Here is a 23,763-nt window from a genome sequence, read left to right as displayed (position 1 = left end):
GTGATCATTTACTGGTGCGACTCCTCACTACACCTACTAGGAAGGCACACCACATAGGGTCAGGGAAGTGGGCACCCAGCCCTCCCAGGAGAAGACCCGAGGCAGCTGGACAGGCGTAGTGTCACTGGTGGGGCACGGCTGACGAAAGGATAGAAGGGAGTCCTGTGCCACACTCCGGAATTACCTGGGGGTTGATCGAGCCCCCTGTCTGGTGGACGCAGCACGGCTCAGGCGGTCCTACCTGTGCACAAGTGACCTGGATGAGAACTGTGAGTAAAGAACCTGAACTGCAACACCTTGTCTCTGTGCTTTCTCACCGCATACAGCACTACTAGTACTGGGACGCCCCGCACCACAACCACCATCATCGCGCTACATTGCCCTGAGGCTAGACTCCTCCCGTGGGGAGTTATACTACACTCTGCTGCCCTCGCAACATCAGCCTCAGAGGTCGGTGCAGCAGCGGCGGTTCTTATTGACCGCAATCCACGGGTGGTGTAGTCGGACATTGCATTATACTGATACAGAGACTGCCACAATATTGGTCTGGCCACCCTGAGCATCGGGACCGTGTCGCCACTACTACTCCCAGCGTTGCCCTGAAGTCCGGTCCCGGGTGCCCCACGGCCCAGGGGGCGAGTCACATGCAAAGACGCTTGACAAACTGTTCTACCTGTTGGGAAATACGCATGTAAAAAACGCATGCGTTTTTCCTGCCATGGAAAAGCGTAAAAAATATGCAGCATTTCTGCATCGCGGGCACTTAGCCTTACATTGGGCTCGTTACTCGGACCAAGCACTCGAGCATCCCAATTTGCTCCACTCGAACAACGAGTATCCGAGCATTTTAGTGCTTGCTCATCACTACTTACTGGGACTAGCTCAGCCGTGAGTAGCCAGGGTCTTTTTTGTGTATTAGTGCCTGGACAAGGTTAGGGATTTATGGTTATGGTTTTACTAGATGGTGGCCCGATTCTAACGCATCGGGTATTCTAGAATATGTATGCGGCCGACCGGGCGCAATCAGCAGAACGTTGTTTAAATTTGGCGCCAAAATCGCTGATTGGTCGCGGCCGGCAACCGTGACTAATCAGCAAAGCGGTGTTTAAATTTGGTGGCAATATCGGTGATTAGTCACGGGTGGCGGCCGCGACCAATCAGCGAACTGTGTTAGTGAGGACCGGAGAGCTTGTTTAAATTTGGCGATAAAATCGACCAATCAGCAGAGCGTTGTTTAAATTTGGCTTCAATCTCGCTGATTGGTCTCGGCCGGCCGGCGGCCGGGACCAATGAGCAGAGCGGTGTTTAAATTTGGCGCCAAAATCGCTGATTGGTAGCGGTCGCCGGCGGCCGCGACCAATCAGCAGAGCGTTGTTTAAGTTTGGCGCCAATCTCGCTGATTGGTCGCGGCCGGCCACCGCGTCCAATCAGCAGAGTGGCGTTTAAATTTGCCGCCCATCTCGCTGATTGGTCGCGGCCGGCCACCGCGACCAATCAGCACAGCGGCGTTTAAATTTGCCGCCCATCTCGCTGATTGGTCGCGGCCGGCCACCGCGACCAATCAGCAGAGCGGCGTTTAAATTTGCCGCCTATCTCGCTGATTGGTCGCGGTGGCCGGCCGTGACCAATCAGCAGAGCGGCGTTTAAATTTGCCGCCCTTCTCGCTGATTGGTCGCGGTGGCCGACCGCGATTAATCAGCAGAGCGGCGTTTAAATTTGCCGCCCATCTCGCTGATTGGTCGCGGTGGCCGGCCGTGACCAATCAGCAGAGCGGCGTTTAAATTTGCCGCCCATCTCGCTGATTGGTCGCGGTGGCCGACCGCGATTAATCAGCAGAGCGGCGTTTAAATTTGCCGCCCATCTCGCTGATTGGTCGCGGCCGGCCACCGCCACCAATCAGCAGAGCGGCGTTTAAATTTGCCGCCCATCTCGCTCATTGGTCGCGGCCGGCCCCCGCGACCAATCAGCAGAGCGCCGTTTAAATTTGCCGCCCATCTCGCTCATTGGTCGCGGTGGCCGGTCGCGATTAATCAGCAGAGCGGCGTTTAAATTTGCCGGCCATCTCGCTGATTGGTCGCGGTGGCCGGCCGCGACCAATCAACGTCGTATTAGTGTGGGCCCGGGAGCGGCGCTGCTTGTGCGGCTCCGTATTAGCGAGGACCAGGGAGCGGCGCTGCCTGTGCGGCTCCTTCTGCTGCGAGAAGCCGGGAGATGAGCGGCTGCTCGCAGCAGAAGCACCACTCCCCGGTACTCCGTTCACACTTGCTGTCGGGAGATCAGTGGGCCAAGTCGCTGATCTTCCGACGTCAGCTGCATGGAGGTCAGCGCCGCCGGTCGGGGTAGTTGTGCTGCTAGCGCCGCTCATCTCCCCGCTGCATCGCCGCTGACCTCCGTCCGGCAGATAAGCCGCTAACGGCCGCCATCTTTTTTCAGAAATCCTGCGGCGCTGATTGGCCGCTGCCGGACCAATGAGCGACGCTTGATTTCCAGGACAGACAGACAGACAGACAGACAGACTGGATAAGACGATTATGTAACATACCTGGCGGCGTCCTTGCATAGTGGTCCATTTCCCACTGTGCAGGAGCGCGCACTTGATCTCCTGTCCGGAATGTCTCTCTGGCTTCCCTCCATGCTGTCTGTTTGTGTCTGTCTCTGCTGCTTAAGGGCGGCGCCCGATCACTTCCTGCTTTTTGTACCTGCTGTGGGTCACACCCCTTGTGCGTCCTCAGCCTATTGCTGTCTGACACTTGGTATATAGCTCAGCAGCTCCCTTCTATCCCTGCCTGAGCATAGTGTTTTCCTTCAGTGTGTGCTTGCACTCTGAAGGTGCCAGGTCCCGTCTTTGTTTCCTTGTCTGCCTTTCCTGGAGGCTGTATTTCCAGGCCTGTCTGAACTTAGTCCTGTATGTCTCCTGCTTTGCGGTATTAGTTCCCGTGTCTGAACTAAGTCCTGTATGTCTCCTGCTTTTCGGTATTAGTTCCCGTGTCTGAACTGAGTCCTGTATGTCTCCTGCTTTTTGTATCAGTTCCCGTGTCTGAACTGAGTCCTGTATGTCTCCTGCTTTTTGTATCAGTTTCCGTGTCTGAACTGAGTCCTGTATTTCTCCTGCTTTGCGGTATTAGTTCCCGTGTCTGAACTAAGTCCTGTATGTCTCCTGCTTCTTGTATCAGTTCCCGTGTCTGAACTGAGTCCTGTATGTCTCCTGCTTTTTGTATCAGTTCCCGTGTCTGAACTGAGTCCTGTATGTCTCCTGCTTTGCGGTATCAGCTCCCGTGTCTGAACTGTGTCCTGTATGTCTCCTGCTTTGCGGTATTAGTTCCCGTGTCTGAACTAAGTCCTCATAGAATCATAGAATCATAGAATGTAGAGTTGGAAGGGACCTCCTGGGTCATCTGGTCCAACCCCCTGCTCAAAGCAGGATTCACTAAATCATCTCAAACAGATGTCTGTCCAGCCTCTGTTTGAAGACGTCCATTGAAGGGGAACTCACCACCTCTCGTGGCAGCCTGTTCCACTCATTGATCACCCTCACTGTCAAAAAGTTTTTTCTAATATCTAATCTGTGTCTCCTCCCATTTAGTTTCATCCCATTGCTTCTAGTCTTTCCTTGTGCAAATGAGAATAAAGATGATCCTTCTACAATGTGACAGCCCTTGACATATTTGTAGACAGCTATTAAGTCTCCTCTCAGTCTTCTTTTTTGCAAGCTAAACATTCCCAAATCCTGCAACCGTTCCTCATAGGACATGGTTTGCAGACCAGTCACCATTCTGGTCGCTCTTCTCTGAACTTGCTCCAGTTTGTCTATGTCTTTTTTAAAATGTGGTGCCCAAAACTGTACACAGTATTCCAGATGAGGTCTGACCAAAGAGGAGTAAAGTCCGATAATGACTTCACGTGATCTAGACTGTATGCTCTCCTGCTTTGCGGTATTAGTTCCCGTGTCCGAACTGAGTCCTTTCTGTGTTCTCTTGTCTGTCCTGTCTGAACACGCTCCTTGCCTGTTCGTTCCGCCTTCTAGTGGCCGATTTCCTAGACCCGCTCCTGTTTCTGGTCTGTCCTGTCTGAACACGCTCCTTGCCTGTTCGTTCCGCCTCTCTGGGGGCCGTATTCCCTGACCCGCTCCTGTATCCCGCTGCAGTGTCGGTCTCCTCCGTACACTCAGTTCCAGTCTGAACACTCTCCTGTCCTTTACCTGTTTTGCCTCTATGTCCGTTCCCTTCCTTTTTCTGCAGAGTCTGAACTCGTACCTAACTCCTGCTTGTTGTCTCTGCAAGTACTGTGTGAGTATCTGGCTCTGTCTTTCCCTTCCTGTCTGTTCCGTGTGAACAGAGCCCTGTCCTCCCTGCTCAGCCTTGTCTGCACTCTAGCAGTGCTTGCCTGTAACCCTCTGCCTGTATTGTTCCTGAGTCCCGGTGTGTACTGGGTCCTATCCCGCCTGTGTTCCTACCTGCTAGTGCCTCCCTGTCTGCACTCTAGCTGTGCTTGCCTTTACCCCCCTGCCTGCATACCCGCCTGCCTGCATACCAGTCGTGCCTGCCTATACCCACCAGTCTGTGTGCCAGCCTACCAGCCTGTTCCTGTATTCCCCTGTGTGGGTCAACAGCCGTGTCCGGGGTCTGTCCTGGAGTAGCACCTGGTCCCTCTGCTCGGTTCCTCCTTGGTGCACTGGCGTCGTATGCCGTCGTGCGACCCTGGTCGGATCGGGTGAATACTTAGTCACGCCCCTCCAGGCATTCACTCTCCGGCACGGTCCAGTGGAATCTCTACCAATCACACGCACACGCCGCTTAGCCCGGGCGTGTGCATAACAGCAGTCTCTGTCCCCCTCCAACCCAGTGAACGACTGGTCCTCGAATTCCCTGCGGAAGATTCTGGCAGGTCTGAAGAAGAGGGGGCGTAAGGGGGGAGGTACTGTAACATACCTGGCGGCGTCCTTGCATAGTGGTCCATTTCCCACTGTGCAGGAGCGCGCACTTGATCTCCTGTCCGGAATGTCTCTCTGGCTTCCCTCCATGCTGTCTGTTTGTGTCTGTCTCTGCTGCTTAAGGGCGGCGCCCGATCACTTCCTGCTTTTTGTACCTGCTGTGGGTCACACCCCTTGTGCGTCCTCAGCCTATTGCTGTCTGACACTTGGTATATAGCTCAGCAGCTCCCTTCTATCCCTGCCTGAGCATAGTGTTTTCCTTCAGTGTGTGCTTGCACTCTGAAGGTGCCAGGTCCCGTCTTTGTTTCCTTGTCTGCCTTTCCTGGAGGCTGTATTTCCAGGCCTGTCTGAACTTAGTCCTGTATGTCTCCTGCTTTGCGGTATTAGTTCCCGTGTCTGAACTAAGTCCTGTATGTCTCCTGCTTTTCGGTATTAGTTCCCGTGTCTGAACTGAGTCCTGTATGTCTCCTGCTTTTTGTATCAGTTCCCGTGTCTGAACTGAGTCCTGTATGTCTCCTGCTTTTTGTATCAGTTTCCGTGTCTGAACTGAGTCCTGTATTTCTCCTGCTTTGCGGTATTAGTTCCCGTGTCTGAACTAAGTCCTGTATGTCTCCTGCTTCTTGTATCAGTTCCCGTGTCTGAACTGAGTCCTGTATGTCTCCTGCTTTTTGTATCAGTTCCCGTGTCTGAACTGAGTCCTGTATGTCTCCTGCTTTGCGGTATCAGCTCCCGTGTCTGAACTGTGTCCTGTATGTCTCCTGCTTTGCGGTATTAGTTCCCGTGTCTGAACTAAGTCCTGTATGTCTCCTGCTTTGCGGTATTAGTTCCCGTGTCCGAACTGAGTCCTTTCTGTGTTCTCTTGTCTGTCCTGTCTGAACACGCTCCTTGCCTGTTCGTTCCGCCTTCTAGTGGCCGATTTCCTAGACCCGCTCCTGTTTCTGGTCTGTCCTGTCTGAACACGCTCCTTGCCTGTTCGTTCCGCCTCTCTGGGGGCCGTATTCCCTGACCCGCTCCTGTATCCCGCTGCAGTGTCGGTCTCCTCCGTACACTCAGTTCCAGTCTGAACACTCTCCTGTCCTTTACCTGTTTTGCCTCTATGTCCGTTCCCTTCCTTTTTCTGCAGAGTCTGAACTCGTACCTAACTCCTGCTTGTTTTCTCTGCAAGTACTGTGTGAGTATCTGGCTCTGTCTTTCCCTTCCTGTCTGTTCCGTGTGAACAGAGCCCTGTCCTCCCTGCTCAGCCTTGTCTGCACTCTAGCAGTGCTTGCCTGTAACCCTCTGCCTGTATTGTTCCTGAGTCCCGGTGTGTACTGGGTCCTATCCCGCCTGTGTTCCTACCTGCTAGTGCCTCCCTGTCTGCACTCTAGCTGTGCTTGCCTTTACCCCCCTGCCTGCATACCCGCCTGCCTGCATACCAGTCGTGCCTGCCTATACCCACCAGTCTGTGTGCCAGCCTACCAGCCTGTTCCTGTATTCCCCTGTGTGGGTCAACAGCCGTGTCCGGGGTCTGTCCTGGAGTAGCACCTGGTCCCTCTGCTCGGTTCCTCCTTGGTGCACTGGCGTCGTATGCCGTCGTGCGACCCTGGTCGGATCGGGTGAATACTTAGTCACGCCCCTCCAGGCATTCACTCTCCGGCACGGTCCAGTGGAATCTCTACCAATCACACGCACACGCCGCTTAGCCCGGGCGTGTGCATAACAGATTATATATATAGATGTTTTGGTGCTGGGGCAGGAAGCAGGAGCCATTTTTGCCATTTACACAGCGTGTCACTATGAGGTAATTACCTTGGAATTCCTTTGAGTTAGATGTATATCAATCTTGCCATATACCAGTGTTCATTATAGTGATCAAACAGTGCAGTCTTTCACCTACATATCCATATAGAGTTACAGGTTTAGTATGACTGTTTTCAGTCAAAATGCCCACAAAAGCTTTTCAGCAAGGTCTCTTTACATGTTGATTTCACCAGCTGTTTGCTTCCACATTACTTGCAACTTCACTAACTGTGGTATATTGCACTATAGCACTTTATAACAATTTATTTGTTTTTTATGTGCTTATATTTGCAATTGTATATAATATCATCAAATGTTATATGGCTAAGTTGACGACGCTATATATTTTCTATGCATGTTGTCATTTCATCGTTATATATAGCTTTATGTCATAATGTATAGTGGACAATAATTTTCAAATAGTCCATCTCCAAATTATGATCTAGAAAGTATATTTACCACTAAATAACTTACTTATAGATATAATACATTTTTCTGACAATGAGAGAATTAATTCTATCTTGGTATACATGACATGCCATTATCACAGATTTATAGGGCTCTTATAATCTTCATTTTGTTAGCACCTAACTCCTGTTTTATTGTGTTTTTAAACAAATTTTTCAGAATAAAAATTAATATTTTATATTACATAAATGTGTCACTTCTAATCTTTATCAGGTGAGTAACTTGTTACCTGGTAACCTTGTGTTTACATTACAGTGAGCATAGTAGCAAAGCCAGATAGGACAAGGTTAAATCCTAGCTCTACAGGTTCTGATTATTTGCACCTGGCTGTCTCTCTATATAATCAGGCTTGGTGCCCACTTTAGTCAGTCTGGTGGGGTGGAAGCTGACTGGAGTGGGTGATATTGGAGCTGAAGAGACTGCACAGATCGTGTGCACCAAACTGCAAGTATCACTGGCTGCTATAGACAATAGTTATTTTGTTTGACCTAACTGGGACTAGCTCAGCTGTGTCTGAGTAGCCAGGGTTCATGGTTTTATGTTTTGGTGCTGTGCAACCTGCACAAATAAATGTCACATTGTTTCACAAGAATCCAATGTCTGTGTGAATGCTACTGAATGTCTACCTGAGAGTGTGAAACCCTACAGTGTGTGTGTATATATTTGTGCACTCATACATAGAGATAAATCTCTAAATCCTCTAAAGAAAGCAGCACTATACAAAACTGATATTGCAAATAGGTGCAAGCTTTAGAGCAGTGATCCAGTATCCTCCATATACATAAGGCACATCCAATGTACCCATCTTTTGTCACACCAGGGGTACAAGAGACCCGTAGATAGCACTAAGTTGTAATACATATAATGTTTGAGACATACATACATACATACATACATCCATCCATCCATCCATCCATCCATCTATCTATCCATCCGGAGATTAACTGACAGTCTGCCATGAATAGCACCTTTTTTCTTCTTATACCAGAAACAGTAGCATACCTACATGGGGGCAGTGGGTACACCATGTAGGCGCCCACCCGGAGATACGCTACCCTGAACTATATTGGAGTGCACAGAATCTCTTAGATGTGACTACATCTGAAAAACAATGCAGAGGTGGGAGGTAGGGGAGCGTCCATCACCCCGTCCAGACGTGCAGTGCAGATCTGGCAAGGACACGTTGTGCTTGCCTATTATGGGGCAGTGGGGAAAATTGTGAGAGGGAATAGCGTGGGGGGTGGGTAAACCATAAGAAGTTTTGGAACAGTATGGAGAGGAAGAAGCGTGGAGGACTGGGGAGACCATTTGGAGAAGTGGGGGGGACAGTATGGAGAGTTGGAAGCATAGGGGACAATATGGAGACGTGGGAGAACAGGATGGATCATAGGGGACAATATAGAGAAATGAGGGCACAGTCTGTCGAGATGGGAGCGTGGGGGAACAATATGGATAAGTGGCGGCACATTATGGAGAAGGTGGATTCATGTACTGGCAGTGAATCTGGTAACGGATTCATGTACTGACAGATGTCCTGATTGTGTACCAATCCATAGCTGACCAAAGGTTGTCACCTTTCTGCCACTGGTTCACTCCTGTGGCTGTCACCCTGCTGCCGCCTTCGGAAAGGTAAGCGCCTTATAGAGCTGAAAGTTATAGGGACTTTTATTGTATGTGAAGGCACAGTATTGTGTGGGCAGTATGCAGAGAAGGAAAAGTGTGGTTCTAGTGCTGTATTAATCTACGGACGGTGATTCTGGTGCTGCATTTGACTCACCCCCTGGGCCGTGGGGCACTCGGAGCCGGGCAACAGGGCAATTTAGGGGTAGTAGTGGCAACCCGGTCCGTGGCTCAGGGTGGTCAGACCAGTGGCAGTCTTCTATATGTTTAGCTATGTCCGACTACGCCACCCCTGGATTGCGGTCAGTGTTAACCGCCGCTGCAGTGCAGACCGCTGGGGCAGATGTAAATGTGCAGCACTGAATAGTACAACTCCCCACGGGAGGAGAGTGGCCCCAGGGCAGTTTATAGATGATGATGATGGAGGGGATGATCCCAATCGCAATAGTCAGGAAGCGGAGGCCTCTTAAACAGTTCAGGGTCTTTATTAGAACAGGTAGACGACCCAAAAGCAGTCCCGGCTAGGAGGGGACCTGGATGTCTGAGAACAAGTGGGAAGCTGGCCCTGGTCAGGATGAGGGTGTAGGCCTACTGTGCTCTCTGCGCTTTTTCTGGCTATTTCCCTCCTCGTGGTGTAACAGCCCACGTTCCTGAGCTTGCCGTGTCTTCTCGCCCGTATGGCTTGCAACTTGGGTCCCTTTCTACTCCCGGCCTGGTACGGCTTTGCTGGTCCCTTCTGCTGTGGTGGAACCTTCGGGCTTCTTAGGCCAAGGAACATACAGTCCCCTGCGGACTGGTTATTTGCTGTAGGACTTGGAATCCTCACAGCCTCAGACACCAAAGTCTGGTAGATTAGTTTCTCTCTGCCAGGACAGGCTCCCCTCGCCTTCCGTCCCTGGCTCATGGCTCCTCTGCTGCCACACGACCTCCTCAGCTACAGCTGAACTAGCTCTCCCTTCTCTGGGACACCTCTCAATCCAGAGACAGGTCGTCCAGAACTCTCTAACCCTGCCCCCAGTTCTAGCTTTTATAGGGGCTGCCTGCTCCCCCTACTGGCCTGGGACAGGAGGTGCTGCTGCTAATTGTCCCTGACTAGAGAACCTCCCCCTTGCTCTCAGACACAGCTTTATTATATTTGTGGCATCCAGGCCAGGGTGACACACATTCATGTACTGACGGTGGTTCTGTGTACAGGAAGCTGTGGCGACATCATACTCTGTATGAGAGAGCTGTGGGTCCACTATACTGTGTATAGAGGAGCTGTATATTGGGGGACTCGGTGCACATTATTAAATATTATGTGGGCATTGTGACAAACTCACTGGAAAAGTACTGGGGGGGGCGATGTAGCACTGAGGTTGTTAGCTCCAATAATATAAACCTAGGAAAATGCTCCAGCATAGTAAGTGCTGAGAGGGGTTAATGAGCCATGTTTAGTGGTAGGTTGATTTAAACAACTGTAGAATGGTAGGAGTCCAGAGGATAAATACCGAGCCTTCTAGAGCAGGGTTCCCCAACTCCAGTCCTCAAGGCCCACCAACAGGTCATGTTTTCAGGATTTCCTTAGTATTGCACAGGCAATAATTCCATCACCTGCACAGGCAATAATTCCATCACCTGTGCAATACTAAGGAAATCCTGAAAACATGACCTGTTGGTGGGCCTTGAGGACTGGAGTTGGGGAACCCTGTTCTAGAGCATTCAGTGTGGGGTGGGCCTGGAAGTGAAAGCTCTGGAGCTGTATTTTCGTGTTATGGAAAGCTAAAAAACCTTGTGTTCCTGAAGCAGACGGATTCTCATAGCAACAAGGATTGTGACATACGTTATGATTTATTTTCCTGTTATGTCGGAAAGGCCATGTTTGTTTTGCTAACGTTGCACAGTGAAAGATTTAAAGCGACAGTGTTCCTGTGTCTACTTCCTTGTGATCTGATCTACCACAGCATTTAAGAAGCATTATTGTTATTGGGGCACTCGGGGTATTGTAGTCATCAAAGAGGCAAAATGTGGACACTTTTCTAGGGCATTTGCACAGGGCATTAATCTTTTCAAGGGAACAATTTTACCATCTAGAGGGCACAAATGAGGCATTATTACTTTGTAAGGGGCACAGTGTAAGGTATTACTATGTGAGACAGTAAGAGGAGCTCTGTTTTTGTACCCCTAAAAAGTGCAGTATTAAGGACACCTATGACAGCAGCTGCTCAGTATTGGGGTATTAGCAGGATGTGGTGTTTGTGCAGGTTGGGAATAGATGGGGACAGGGCTGGAAATGTGAAGTCAAATGTGTTTTTGTTGTAATCTCTGCAGACAAGTCGTGACTGGAAGAAGTTGTCATGTCGGTCTGGGCCAGATGGGAAAGACGGGAAAATGGACTACTCCACCAGAGAGAATGTCGGCTGTAAGTTACTATATATACCTGTACTGTAATTATTTGTATGGTCTGGTATCTACCACTATATGATCACCATATTGAAGTAATATTAGTGTTGGTCTTTGTGTAGAGCTTTATTTTCAGTAACAGCGCGGTCATCTGCTGAGGTTCCTCTGTACCCACGATCAGAGTTCACCACCATAGTTGTACACACGGTTACCTGGTTAGGGGCCCAATCCTAGCAACCCCTAGCTACGCCTCTGACCAGAAACATACTGGATTGATCAATGTATTTGCAGTTTCCATCTGCTTCTTTGGCTATTGCCCTTGGTTAACATAGGTTCTTGTTCAAACAATGTGGTTCTGCTTCCTATACTATTTATTACATACCATCCTATTTATATACTAGATCTATCTGCATTTCCTCTTTGTTTCTCAGTAGTAAAATATTGACAAATTATCTTCAAATTCTTTACAACCTTATACAGCCTGTGCCTGTGAGTCTGGACCACATAATCCTCACCCTGATCCTCCTGCCTTCCACCATGGTGAGTCCCATGAGACAAGTGATCCCACACTCAGACACTCCGAGGAGCTCTCTACGTATCCATTTATTGATTCTGGCCTCTCACCTTGCACCTTTTAAGAAGGACATGAGATCATGTGTAATGATGCCCAACTATTTGAGCTCAGAATTTTTAAAGGGTCATCGTGCTACCCTTGCTCTAAATTTTTCCAGGGTGTGTATGATGCCCTCCTTCATAATTGTTACAGGATGTTTATGAACCCTACCTGTACAATTCTTACATATATATGTATATCATCCAGGGGTAAATGTTTTTCAGCCCTTGCAGGCTTTCCCACTCCTTAAAAATGGGGGGAAAAAAATGTTTTTCTTTTTGAGGCCCTCTTCTATGTATCTACCAAGGTGTATTGCAGTCCCTCCTTCTAATTTTTGGCAGACCTTGCTCTTAGTGCATACACTTTAAGTATAGGAATCCCACTACCTAACAATTTTAACAGAATGTGTATGAGGCCCCCTTTATGTCTAATACAGGGTGTATCAAAGTCCTTCCTTCTAATTTTTAGCAGTTCTCCTTATCCACAAAGGTTTTCTGAGTTTCAGAGTCCCTCCTTCAGAAGTTACACAGGATGTGTCTGACCATGTGTGACATGCAGAAGTAGCGCTGTTGCTTTAAAAGCATTCCGCAACTATTAGCAGTAACTCAAGCACATGAGACAGGAAGTGTTGTCCTCCAGAAGCATCCAGCTACTAGAGGGGTTAACAGTTACAGGAAAAGGGGACTGTTTTAGCAGAGCCCCAGGGGGATTGTGGGGAAGTTATTTACTGTCTAGCTGGAGCTGAAGAGAAAGATGGTGTGTGTGTGTTCTGAATCTGACAGAAGCGCCCCTGCAAGTGAAAAGGATTCAAGTCAGGAGTGAAGCTAAGCACAGGTCAGGTAGGTTCCTGAACTAGCAGTGCAGAGTATTGTCAAGCAGAAAGATAAGGACTGGAAGAAATGGTGTCACAGGGATCATTTCCCTCAGCAAACCTTCCCCTCCTCCATCTCACTGTGCTGTAAAGAAAGCTGTGTTCATTAATGTGCCATTGCATAAGAACTGTGCTGTCCTTTACTACTGGGAAGACTGTGAATTGCTGCGCTGTTAAGGAAACTGTACTGTTTGTCACTGGAGCCTGTTGCTCATGATACTTGCCTTGCACTGGCTGTGCAGCTCCTTATTAAATGCTACTGTTCTACCGTTTATGAGGACTCTTGTCAAGTGTGTCTGGTCAGCAAGTGAAACAACCTACGTGTCTGTGCCTGAGGGTCAATTCCCCTGTGTGCCTGAGAGAAGCTACAGCACATGGTCTATGGTCGCCCTGAGTAACAGTTCCCCCCCCAGGATTCCAAAGAATTCATGTAACCTGTCTCGCCCCTATCTGAACCTAGTGGCGTGCGTGTAACACATGTCACACACAACACAGGCCCAGATAAGGTAGAATGTTAAAATGACATTTAATGGTGGGTGCAGTTTTATTTCCCCCTTTACTATGTCATCTACTCTAGTCATTGACGACAGGGAAATACGTTGAGAGATGGCCCGGCTGTTAAGGGATGGAGGAGGCGTTTTTTGTTTGTCTTTTTAATTTTGCCTTATATACAAGTCATTATACAGGAAAGCATGTTTCCTAACATTTTTTTTTCTTGTAAAATCCATTTTTATCTAAGGTTTTGTATGTGGGGGAGGCAAGTAGAGTATTTTTCAGACTATATGACGCACCTAGGTTTTAGAGGAGGAAAATAGAAAAAAGGCAAAAAAATTTGGTCATGATGCACTGTTATGGGGGAGGGCATCTACTGCTAACATTGTTATAGGGCTAATGTCCCCCAGTTCTATACTAATATCCCCCATCCTGGTATATATGGCCATCCCCCCACCCCCCCCCCCCCCCCCATTACTGTTATACGTGTTCCCTCTCCCTCATCCTGGTATGCCTGGCACCCCTCGTCCCCATCACATTAAACGATACTACTCTCCTTCCTTCCCTCTCCTTCAGCGCTGCATCCTGCTCTGCTGCCAGCAGCTGATGTCATGCGCGGCTCAAACGATGAGATCACTGCCATGCGTCCTCACACTGTGAGATGAGCTGCTGGAATAGTCACTGCTCCCCACGCTGGGACTATTGGCATGGGGAGTAGTGACTATTCACCCCTTAATAGCGGGCGAACACTGTAGCTTCAGCCGTGGCTGCTGCAGCGGCTGGGCGACTGCATGTGCCCACTATTAAAGAACATGGGCGTGGAGAGGAGTGAATAGTCATGCTCTATAATAGTGGATTCACATGACAGCTGAGCTGCTGCAGGAGCTGCTGCTGACACTGTACGCCCGCTATTAAGGAGAATGAATATTCACTGCTCCCCATGCCCAGTGAATATTCATTTTCTTTAGCAGTGAGCACACGCAAGAGCTCCCCCCCCCCCCCCCCCCAACTCCACCACCCATACATATACCCAGAGCAACAGTACAGTATGTAGTAGATTTGGACTATAAGATGCATTCCCCCTCACACACACACACACACACACACACACACACACACACACACACACACACACACACACACACACACACTCACACACTTTCCTCCAAAATCTTGGAGGAAAAAAGTGCGTCTTATAGTCCAAAAAATACAGTATGTGTGTATATACTGTATAATATATATGACCTTATTGGTTTCAGGGCTGCGGTGATCAGTGTGACAAGATGAGTCGTGGCTGGGAGATGTCGACATGAAGGTCTGAGTAGAAGGAGAAGAAACAGAAAACTGCTCTAATCAGATGAGACATCAGCGGTCACTGGAAGTAAGTATTTATACTGTATTTGCACTATATAACTTGGAGTAATATTGTTATTTGTAAAATCCCTTAGGCCACATTTGTGTGAAATGTCCGGGAGCTGACAGATTTTTCTATTGGACGGCACATGGACTCAGGGTTTCATAGATCCATTCACATATCTGTGAAAATCACAGATCTGAGAGTCGCTGATCCTGTTCTGATGTGATTTTGAAGATCAGAATAGGACTTACTCAGTAGGTCTGTGTGCTGTCGAGCAGCACACAGATAAGAAATGTAGCCTTATTATATATAGCGCCATCCCTTAGTGTATAGTGTACTCACTTATTATATATAGCACAGTCCTTAGGGGGCATTCCCATCTCCAAGTTCCTATCCCAATATGTAATAGGTGTAGTAATATTAGAAAATACCTCCAATCAGAAATGTATATTCTCCTAACTATGTCGCTTACGCCATGTGCAGGCATTGCAGTAGCTTAGGTATCCATGGTTACGGCCACACACATAGTGTTAGTCAGTTGTTAGTGGTCGTAACCATAGATACCTAAGCTACAGCAATGCCTGCACTTGAAGTAAGCAACATAGCTAATTAGGAGAACTATACTACATATCTAATTGGAGGTATTTGCTAATATTATAACTAGAACATATTGGGATAGGATCTTGGAGATGGGGAAAACCCCTTTAATTACATAGCTTACTCCTTTAATATGTTATTGTGACACCCCAGGGGTCTGGTTGCCACAGTGATAGAGATGTTATGTCTGAGAGCAGGTGGGAGGTCCTTTGGTCAGGGATCCTGTGCATGCCACACCTCCTGCCCAGTCTTGGGAGGGGAAGAACTTCCCCTATATAAACCCGGGGCTGAAGCAGGGTTAGAAGTCAAGGAGAGTAGAGACAAGAAACAGTCATAGGAAGAAACAGCAGGAGCTCAGTGGGAGCAATACTACTACGAGTCAGGGGCTGGCAGCTGCAGAGCTCGCCCTGACTGAGAAGCTTTCTTACCGGACCCGGCGTCCGAGGCTGTGGGGACTAACTCTTACCCAGCAGCAGAAGCCGACCGGCAGGAGATTTCAGGTCCTCAGGCCCAGAAACCCGAAGGCACGGTCACACGTGTGGGACCAGCACCGCCATCGTGGAGCGGAAGCCAATAGAAGGCCCCGAGTCACCGGCCATACGGGTGAGCACCACACGGTACACTCAGGGACGTGGGCTACTTATATCCGCTTCTAGCAAGGTAGCCAGAAGAGTACAGTCAGTTTGGGAGGCCTACAACTCCGCCTGGCCAGGGGAGAACCCATCTGCTCAAGGACTGACCAGGCCCCGTTCGCTAGCAAGTACTCCGAGAGGGTCTATCGTTGTTACCAGTAAAGACCCTGAATTACACCGCACCGTCTCTGAGTGGTTCCTGCTACCCCCATCTTCCACGTCGGCTGCCCTGAGGCCATACCCCTCCCGTTGGGGGTTATACTATCACGCTGCACAATTCTACACCGGCCTCAGCGGTCTGCCCTGCAGCGGCAGCTCCATAGCTGCAAATCAACGGGTGGCGTAGTCGACACTCAAATAACATCTATCAAGACTGCCACACACTGAGTCTGACTCCCTGGGCACGGACCGGGTCCCCGCCACTCGGAGACTACAACCCTCATCTGATCCGGTTCCGGGTAAGCCCCCGTGCGCGAGACGCTGCGCGACACAGTAGGCCCAGGGGCGCGTCAACTTTGGCGTAGTCAGCAGGATTTCGTGCCCGCAACCACCGGGTACTGCGTGCCTGAAAAGCAAAGACTGTTCAAACTTACCAGTGGTGAGGTTTCCCGCCATCCGGCGCCATCTTCTGCCTTCTTCCCGCCATCCGCGAAGTTTTCCCGCCATCCGGCGCCATCTTCGGCCTTCTTCCCGCCATCCGTGGAGTTTTCCCGCCATTGGACGCCATCTTGAGGACGCCGCGCGGGAAGAAGAGGGGCGTGGACTTCGAAAGCGCGCGAGAACTGAAGCCCCGCCTCACGTCCGGACGTTGCGTAAGGTCCTGGAAGGAGCCCAGCAGACGCCGACGTCACCGGAGCGCGACGGAAGGTCCTCAACCCTGACGATCTACTGCGGAGCCGCGGCCTACGGAATAGGATCATCGCAAGGTAGGCCACGGTCCACTAGGGGGGGGGGGAGATGTCGGATACGGAGGAGAGCTTCACTGCCTCAACCCCCGCCAGCGCCACCGCTGCTGCAGTTATGCCCTTCACCATGCCCTATATCCCGGGAGCAGCTTGGCTACCCCAGTACTCAGGGGAGTCACATACCCTGCATGACTTTAGAGAAAAGCTGGATAGCCTCTTCCAGGTGTACCCCCTCACAGAAGAGCAAAAAGTGAGCATCCTGGTGGCCCAACTAACCGGGGCAGCTAAAAGGGAAGTAAAATCCTGGCCACCTGGGAGGAAGACTGTCGCAGGGATACTAACCCGGCTGAAGGATACCTTTGATACCCGCACCTCAGCCGAGATTAAGCTTAGATTCTACGGGTGCAAGCAGCGAGCGCATGAGAGTATAAGGGACTATGCACTAAACCTACAAGAGGCCCTGAGGGCCATTAAGCAGACCGACCCTGATGGAGTGGGAAACGAGGACAGGCTGTTGACTGAACAATTTATAGAGGGACTGTATTGTAATGCCCACCGAACCCAGTTGCGGGCGATGGCCTTACAGGATCCCCATCTGGGCTTTGCACAGTTCAAGGACAGAGCCATCCGGGTGCTCCGAGAACCGGCACCGGGTGGCGTTATGACCCACAGGCGCCCAGCTATTACTTACCACCAGGAGACGGCGCCCTTGTCGGCAGGGCCTGTGGGAGCTGATGCGCAGGCTTTGGACAATGACCCGGCTCCAGACCTACACCATCAGGTCCAAGAGCTAGCTAAGAGCGTTGCTGCGCTAACCCGAACTGTGCAGTCTTTACAGGTTTCCACCCCAGGGAAGATCCAGCTGGCATCCGGACCGGAGGACATCCCGTGGCGTCGACCAAGGAGGACCCCACCGGCCAGAGGAAGACCCAGTGACCGATACAGCGAGGACGGACGACCCATCTGCCGCCGCTGCAATCAACCCGGACATATGGCAAGGTACTGTTCTTTAAACGGGCACAACCTGGGGTAGAGGGCCAACCCCCAGGAAAAAGATCACCAGGCCCATCGAACTGGCGCGACAGATATGTGGGAGGACGTCCAGTCTTGCCTGTGGTACTGGATGGCATTCCCATGAGTGCCCTACTGGACACCGGGTCGCAGGTCACCACCATCCCGTACGTGCTCTTTAAGCAGTACTGGAATGACTCGGATATTACCCGCTACCCTGACGACGACTTGAGTATCATCGCCAGCAATGGCCAGCCCGTGCCACAGATCGGATTTAAAGAGGTGACCATCAAAATCGGTAGAGTCGAACTGGCAGCACAGGGACTGATCATTGTAGATATTGACAAACATGAGAGTCACCCAAAAATAACTCTAGGAACTAATGTAATTGAAAATTGTCTTGCAGAGGTGATTTTCCTTTTACAGCAGGTTGCCAAGAACGCCAGCTCCGGCGAGCAGCGGGTGCTCCAGAAAGAGATCCGGGCACTGATGCGACGGCAACAGGTGGAACTCTCCGGCGGTGAGATTGGTAGCGTAAGAATGTGTGACCCTTTTCCTATTGCCATGCCCCCAAAAAGTGAAATGATGATTTGGTGCCGGGCAGCTATTGGTCTGAGAGGTAGGGATTACCAGGCAATGGTAGAACCAGTTTACTCAGACAGTAGGCCCACCATTTTGACAGCACGGGGGGTGGTTGATGTACGCCATGGGAGGGTGCCCGTTCGCATAATAAATATCGGGGAGAGGGAAGTGTACCTGCCCCGGTATGCCACGCTAGCCAAATTATATACCATTAACCAAAATTCTATACAATCTGTGGAACCCTTGCCTCCATCTCACCCGGAGGAAGGTAACGGCTCTAAGAAAAACATGGAGGACTGGTGTCAGCAACTACATCTGGGTACTGACTCCACTCCCTCACACCAGAAACAAGGAGTCTATCGGGTGGTTCAGGAGTACGAGAGAGTGTTCAATAAACACCCGTTAGACTTCGGGCGAGTCAAGGGGGTAGAACACCACATCCCCACGGGAGACCATCCTCCTATAAAAGAGAGGTATCGACCCGTACCCCCTGCCCACTACCAACACGCCAAGGGGATGCTTAGAGACATGAAGGAGGCTGGGGTGATCAGGGATAGCTGTAGCCCCTGGGCAGCTCCACTAGTCTTAGTCAGAAAAAAAGACAACACCATGAGGATGTGTGTAGATTACCGAAAAATCAACCGTATCACACACAAGGATGCGTACCCCTTACCAAGGATAGAGGAGTCATTGGCTGCTTTAAGATCTGCTAACTTCTTCTCTACCTTGGATCTCACTAGCGGGTACTGGCAGGTTCCTGTAGCAGAGGCGGACCGGGAGAAGACCGCATTCACCACCCCGATGGGACTTAGCGAGTTCACCTGCATGCCGTTCGGACTCTGCAACGCACCAGGAACCTTCCAACGACTAATGGAGTGTTGTCTGGGCCACAGAAACTTCGAGACGGTCCTGTTGTACCTGGACGATGTCATCGTATATTCCAAGACGTATGAGGACCACCTGAAACACCTGGCGGAAGTGTTCGAAGCTCTGGCGAGTTACGGCCTAAAGGTGAAACCCTCCAAGTGTCACCTCTTGAAACCAAAGGTGCAGTACCTGGGACACGTGGTGAGCGCTGACGGAGTGGCTCCCGACCCTGATAACATCACCGCAATTAAGGAATGGCCAAGCCCCTCCAGCGTAAAAGAAGTGCGGCAGTTCCTCGGGTTGGTAGGCTACTACCGAAGGTTTATTCCCGGTTTCACCAAAAAGGCAGCACCTATGCAGGACCTCCTGATAGGCCAGTCCCGGAAGGCCAAGAACCAGAAGCCGCCCTTCAAATGGGAGGAGCTGGAAGAAGAGTCCTTCCGCCAGCTGAAGATGGCCCTCACGGGGGACGAAATCCTGGCGTACCCGGATTATAGCCAGCCCTTTATCCTCTACACCGACGCCAGTAACATCGGGCTAGGAGCCGTACTGTCCCAGATCCAGCAGGGGAAGGAACGAGTAATCGCCTACGCCAGCCGAAAACTGCGACCCACCGAAAGGAACCCCGAGAATTACAGCTCATTTAAGCTAGAGTTCCTGGCCGTAGTATGGGCACTCACCGAGCGCTTTAAGCATTACCTCGCTTCTTCCCGGTTCACCGTGTACACGGATAACAACCCGTTGACACACCTGGACACGGCAAGACTCGGTGCCCTGGAGCAGAGGTGGATGGCCCGTCTGTCCAACTACGAGTTCACAATCAAATACCGGGCCGGACGCTCCAATACCAACGCGGATGCCCTGTCCAGGATGCCCAACCTGCCGGACGAAGGAGAAGATCCGGAGGGACTGGAAGTAGTTGAACTCCCTGTGTTCCACCGTCATGGGACTATCCAGTATTCCCACCGGGTAAGGAGTAAGCAGGCTGCTACGTTGAACCCCTTACCTCACTACAACTGGGCGGAAACGCAAGACAGCGACCCTGCCGTCCGACTGGTGAAGGAGATGCTGACTCGCCCGGAGGCTTGCCTTGAACCAGACGCTCCGGAGGAAGCCAAACAACTATGGGCAGAGAAGAGTCGACTGTTCCTTTACAAGGGGAAGTTGTGCCGCAGAATGGTTAACTCCCGGACGCATGAACTACTCTGGCAAGTAATGGTGCCACGAAGAGACGCAGCCATGGTGATGGAGGCATACCACGACGGAGCTGGACACTTCGGGTGGAAGAAGCTGGAGTTCCTGCTGCGCGAGCGATTCCATTGGGTAGGCATGAGGGGAACCATTGAGAAGTGGTGCAGAGACTGTGGCCCGTGCAACCTGAGAAGGAAGGACCATGCCAGTCAGAAGACTCCCCTGCAGTCCATCGTCACCCGGCAACCGTTGGAACTGGTAGCCTTGGATCATGTAAAACTGACCCCAAGCAGAAGTGGCTACGTCTACGCGTTAACCATCGTGGATCATTACTCCCGGTTCTTGGTTGTCGTCCCCGTCAAGGACTTAACGGCTCAAACAGCAGCTAGAGCCTTCCAGCAGCACTTTTGCCGTCCACACGGGTACCCGGACCAAGTGCTGACGGACCAGGGACCTGCCTTTGAAGCGGAGGTCTTCCAGGAATTCTGCAATCTGTATGGCTGCTGGAAGATAAGGACGACACCCTACCATCCGCAAACTAATGGACTTTGTGAGAAAATGAACCAGGTGGTAATGGATCTTTTAAAAACGTTGCCCCTGGAAGAACGCAGTCTGTGGCCTGAGAAGTTGCCCGATCTGGTGGACCTATACAACCACATCCCGGTAGGTTCCACCAACTGTACCCCGGCTTACCTAATGAGGGCAAGACCTGGTAAGTTACCTGTTGACCTGGAAATGGGAGTCCTGACACCCGAGGACACTTCACCAGAAACAGACTGGGACACAGAGAGGCAGCAGCAGTACCGGAGAGTACAGGAGAGCGTGGAGCGAAGTCTCTGTCAGGCTAGGGAAAGACAAGAGAAAACTTACAACCAGTATGCTCCCGCTGTTCCCCTAGTACCCGGAGAGCAGGTCTTGAAGAGGAAGAGACGGCTCCACAAGTTGGACGACCAGTGGGAAAAGGACCCGTACACCGTACTGCCCTCAAGCCACGAGAACCCGAAGGTTTGTACCATCAGTAAAGACGGAGGGGAAACCACAGCTATTGTATCCCGGGACCACCTGAAAAAGTGTCCCGAACAACTGAGGAACCCTGAAGAGGAACAAGAAGACCATCGACCCGTAGAGGAAAGGGAAGATATGGTTAGTACTGTGCTCGGGGACTTCCCTCGGTCTTGGACTCAAGTCAATGGTGCAGTTGTGGTACCCGTACTCACCTTCCTCCAACCAGCATCCCAAGCACCTACGGAGCAACAGGTAGAGCTGGAAGAACAGCCGGTCCAGGAGGCAGAAGACCCCACACCCGCAGACCAGGAGGATCAACCCTCTGCTTGCAGTGAGCCTGCCATATCCCTAGTGAGCCAAAGAGCCGGTAGACAGCTGCCCAGTTTACCCTTGACAGCTCCTACACCCTGTAGTTCAGGGCTAGGCAGTCGGCTCCGTAGGTCCACTAGGGCCACTAGAGGCCAGTTACCCGCACGGTGGAGGATTTGAAGTGTATAAATTGTTTTATTTATGTTTACCTGTGTATTGTTGCTTGTGTATAATTTTGTGTTTCTAGTTATTTGTAGGAGTCCTTGGCGGATTTACCGGGAATCCTTGTACATAGTTGGAGCGTAACCCAGGACGGACTAAAGACTGTTAAGGACTCGGGGTAGGACAAACCCCTACCTGGTTACGTCTCCCTGTTTTGGTGAAATGGACACCTTGCTTTTCTTCAAAGACTGCACCCGGTTACGGACATGCCGTAACCATCTTTATATGTTTTTCTTATTGTATTATTATTGTTTTTATCTTGTTATGTTTTTCTAAAATATGTTTAGTTCCGGAGTACTAAATTTCACTAGGGGGGAATGTGACACCCCAGGGGTCTGGTTGCCACAGTGATAGAGATGTTATGTCTGAGAGCAGGTGGGAGGTCCTTTGGTCAGGGATCCTGTGCATGCCACACCTCCTGCCCAGTCTTGGGAGGGGAAGAACTTCCCCTATATAAACCCGGGGCTGAAGCAGGGTTAGAAGTCAAGGAGAGTAGAGACAAGAAACAGTCATAGGAAGAAACAGCAGGAGCTCAGTGGGAGCAATACTACTACGAGTCAGGGGCTGGCAGCTGCAGAGCTCGTCCTGACTGAGAAGCTTTCTTACCGGACCCGGCGTCCGAGGCTGTGGGGACTAACTCTTACCCAGCAGCAGAAGCCGACCGGCAGGGGATTTCAGGTCCTCAGGCCCAGAAACCCGAAGGCACGGTCACACGTGTGGGACCAGCACCGCCATCGTGGAGCGGAAGCCAATAGAAGGCCCCGAGTCACCGGCCATACGGGTGAGCACCACACGGTACACTCAGGGACGTGGGCTACTTATATCCGCTTCTAGCATGGTAGCCAGAAGAGTACAGTCAGTTTGGGAGGCCTACAACTCCGCCTGGCCAGGGGAGAACCCATCTGCTCAAGGACTGACCAGGCCCCGTTCGCTAGCAAGTACTCCGAGAGGGTCTATCGTTGTTACCAGTAAAGACCCTGAATTACACCGCACCGTCTCTGAGTGGTTCCTGCTACCCCCATCTTCCACGTCGGCTGCCCTGAGGCCATACCCCTCCCGTTGGGGGTTATACTATCACGCTGCACAATTCTACACCGGCCTCAGCGGTCTGCCCTGCAGCGGCAGCTCCATAGCTGCAAATCAACGGGTGGCGTAGTCGACACTCAAATAACATCTATCAAGACTGCCACACACTGAGTCTGACTCCCTGGGCACGGACCGGGTCCCCGCCACTCGGAGACTACAACCCTCATCTGATCCGGTTCCGGGTAAGCCCCCGTGTGCGATACGCTGCGCGACACAGTAGGCCCAGGGGCGCGTCATTATAATACCATCTTTAATTATGTAGCATCCTCCCAAGGTATGTATGGTGCTGTCCCTTATTAGATGGTGTCCTCTGTTATGTACAGCACAATCCCATTATTACATAGGATTATGTCTTGCTATATATAGCACCGTCCCTTACATGGTGTATTCTCGCTATTTTTGTTAATCACAGCGCCCTCTTTCTATCACCTAGTCCTCTCTTGTTAGATGTAAAATTACTGCTGATGGGGCAGTGTCTGACCAGAAGATCGGTCCATCAGCCGCCTCCAGCAGAAAAGAAACTTAGGCACTATAAATACTAAAAATCACGGGAATCTGATATGTTAAAGACAAGAGAGGGCACTATGTAAAATAAATTGTGTGTGTGTATATAGTACAGACCAAAAGTTTGGACACACCTCATTTAAAGATTTTTCTGTATTTTCATGACTATGAAAATTGTACATTCACACTGAAGGCATCAAAACTATGAATTAACACATGTGGAATTATATACTTAACAAAAAAGTGTGAAACAACTGAAAATATGTCTTATATTCTAGGTTCTTCAAAGTAGCCACCTTTTGCTTTGATGACTGCTTTGCACACTCTTGGCATTCTCTTG

At 50.6% G+C, this 23,763-nt stretch overlaps 1 long non-coding RNA gene across 1 annotated transcript; it reads left to right on the top strand.

Moving 5' to 3' along the window:
* Positions 1–7,436: 7,436 nt before the first annotated feature.
* LOC141271258 (uncharacterized) lies at positions 7,437–22,815 on the top strand. The gene is made up of 5 exons (XR_012321873.1): positions 7,437–7,621; positions 11,108–11,198; positions 11,660–11,719; positions 14,415–14,536; positions 21,859–22,815. It is a non-coding gene; the product is annotated as an uncharacterized lncRNA (long non-coding RNA).
* The last annotated feature ends 948 nt before the right edge of the window (positions 22,816–23,763 follow it).

The sequence above is a fragment of the Phyllobates terribilis genome, unplaced genomic scaffold, assembly GCF_046119375.1.
Source record: "Phyllobates terribilis strain yellow unplaced genomic scaffold, ASM4611937v1 Scaffold_5__5_contigs__length_657084704, whole genome shotgun sequence".
Classification (NCBI taxonomy): domain Eukaryota; kingdom Metazoa; phylum Chordata; class Amphibia; order Anura; family Dendrobatidae; genus Phyllobates; species Phyllobates terribilis.
The sequence above is the reverse complement of the archived record's forward strand: the minus strand, read 5'-3'. Positions and strand labels throughout refer to the sequence as shown.